Source organism: Mus musculus, chromosome 14, assembly GCF_000001635.26.
Source record: "Mus musculus strain C57BL/6J chromosome 14, GRCm38.p6 C57BL/6J".
Lineage (NCBI taxonomy): Eukaryota > Metazoa > Chordata > Mammalia > Rodentia > Muridae > Mus > Mus musculus.
Window position 1 is genome coordinate 18,424,893 of NC_000080.6, and position 3,139 is coordinate 18,428,031.

Below are 3,139 nucleotides of genomic sequence, written 5' to 3' on the forward strand. Positions count from 1 at the left end.
AAATAAGTCTTGCTTTGCAGTCCTGGATATCCCAAAACTTTCTCTATGTAAAGACCAGGCTGACCTCAAACTCATATGTAGACTAGGCTGCCCTAGAACATAGAAAAATCCCACTGCTTTTGCTTCTTCAATACTAGAATTATAGGCAAACACTGTGACACCAAAACTTATGGCCTTATTTTTCACATCAGGTGTCCCAAGGAAGGGTCTGGACTTTAACACACACATACACACACACACACACATACACACACACACACACACACACACACACACACACACACACACACACACACACATACACACACTGCTATGCCATGTGTCCTTCCTCTTCTAGCTTCAATCCATTTCAGGATCTTTGTTCTCAGAATCTTCCTACTACCCTCCTTCCAGCCATCCCACTTGATATCTCTTCAAAGGGCAGGGACCTCTTCTGTCTGCACTGCAGCCTCCAGGGCATGCAAACATTCTCAGATCCATGGGTCCTTTAAACACCTTTTATATAAGCAGCCTTCTCAAGAAGGTGACAGAGATGCAAGGCCGCAAGTTCAATTCCTAGCACCACACACATACAGATGGACAAAAGAAAACAACAACAATAAAATCAGGAGTAGCCATGGTGGTCATGGTCTTCTTCAGTGAAGGAGAATTAAAAGACTGTTAGAGCTCACCTCTGAGGACTAGGGTGTGGAGAGCTCCTGGCAAAGTGATTGCTTTGGAACCTTGAGAACCTGAGTGAGTTTAAGCCACAGAACTCACATAAAAGCCCAGGTGTGGTGGTATGCACTGGTTGTCCTGGCACTGGGGAGGACTGGACAAGAGGATCCCTATGGGTTACAGGTCAGCCAGTCTAGTTGAGCTGGAGTGCTCCAGATTCACTGTGAACTGCCTCAAAAACTAAGGCAGTGGGGAGTGGTAGAAGACAGCACTGACCTCTGGCCTCCTCATTGTCCAACTCTCCAGATCTACACCCCCACCCCCCCACCCCCACATAAAGATCATCTCTGATTTCACTATTTATTGCAGACTGAGCATAACTAAGTCTGCCCTCTCCTCAGATCCTACTCAAGTAAAAGTAAATTAAAAACAATTTAAACAGGGAAAACAAAATAACAAGTTAGAACTGGCAGCAGATGAGCAGAACTGATAATGCTTTAGAAAAGTGAAAGCAGAGAGAAAGGAGGTAACAGACTGAGCAGAACAAAGAAACTGAAACTGACCAGAAGCTCAACAGCCCTGGAGTTAGGAAGGCAGGCTGGGTAGGTGGCTAGACCCCAAACTAGCTGAAACTTTAACTGATGAATTCTTAGATATTCAAATTCCCTCCTCCAGACCAGGTAGCCAACAAACCTTTGAATTCTCCCTCCTTCCCTCATCTGTCTCTCTTCCCTCCCCTCCCTCCTCTCCTCTCTCTGTAGTGTTTGTACTATGTGTGTGTAGCTGTGTGCACATGTAGGAGTGCATACATTCATATGTATGCATTTGAGTGAAGGGCAGCTTGAGTTGTCTTCACCTTGGGCTTTGGTTTTTTTTTGTTTGTTTGTTTTTGGTTTTTTTTTTTTGTTTGTTTTTGTTTTTGTTGTTGTTGTTGTTGATTTGGCTAGCCTAGCTGTCCAATGAACTTCAAGGACATGCCTGTCTTCATGTCCCCACATCCCAGTGGTAACAAAAGAGCACCAGCACTCCAGACTTCTATGTGGATGCTGGGGATCTGAACTAGGGTCCTCATGCTTGCACAGCAGGCATTTACCCATAAAACACCTCTCTATCTGAATTAGAATCTACTAGTGCATTAAAAAGATGCCTCATGCTTTAGTGCCTCCAAATAAAACTGAGCCTTTATTATATATGTTACAGTTTCTGTAGACCATGGTTCTGGGAAACATAGCTAGGGACTTTGAGCTCGGGGTCTATTTCCATTTGGATCTGGAAGGTTCCTAAGGAGTTGAAGGCATGGTTTCTAGTTTATTGTTTCTATTTCCAGGTATTGGTATTGTCTTTGATAGAAGTAAGTCATAGGGTAAGGGACCCCTGAAGAAAATAAGGGGATCCTGATCCATTCCCCTTTTCTCTCACATAGTGACTCTGCTCTATGCCCGACTTTGTGCTCCCTGCTGGATGCTCTGACTCCCCACAGCCACCTCTGTCTGCTTCCTTCCCTCTCTCTAGATAGTTACTTCATTCTTTCTACATGTTTGTCATTGTCCACCCTTGTCTCCTAATTGACCCTTTTTCTAGTTTGATAACCTGCTCAGCTACCACTCTCTCTCTCTCTCTCTCTCTCTCTCTCTCTCTCTCTCTCTCTCTCTCTCTCACACACACACACACACACACACACACACACACACACACACACACACACACATTCTCGCACGCACACACATACACTTACATAAATACTTACATACACATATCTAATTTTAAATCTAGGTTTTGTACATAAAAAAAACTTGGCCTTATGTCTTTCTATGTCTGGCTTATTTCAATTGATAATTTCCAGGCCTATTCAATTTCCTGTAAATGTCATGGACTCATTTATTTTTTGGGCTGCATGGGATTCCATTGAGTCTATTACCACACTTTCTTATCAATTCATCTGCAGATAAACATCTACTGACTGAGTAACCTTACACCACAGTGTTGTTTTCCCTACTAGGAAGCTATACTGAGGGGTGGAAACTTCAGTATCTTTGTTCTGTAGACTGGTCCCTCTTCCTTATTTCTGCAGTGTCATATCTGTTACACAGACCAGGTGGATTCAATATGAAGCAGGGTTGGAGGAGGGGAGTCTGACCCAGGAAGTCTGAACCCTTAGTATGTAGATAGAGGGAATCACTGGGACCATCTTAAAGACTCTTAAGCCTTCATTGTGGCTTTCTCAGGGACAGAGACCTAAAGAACACCAGACACTTGGGGAAAGCCTCTAACCTTTGAGAGACAAGAAAAAAAAAAAAAAGCACAGAGAAGAATTCTGAGAAATCAACATACAAAAAACAGAAATTTAATCGGGAGATCTAAATGATCAGAGAAAAGGGAAGAGCCACCACATGGCTGGAGGTATTAAAAATCAAAATCAGAAACTGGGGCTAGCCAGATGGTTCAGTGGGCAAGGCATTTGCTGCCAAGCCTGACAACCTGA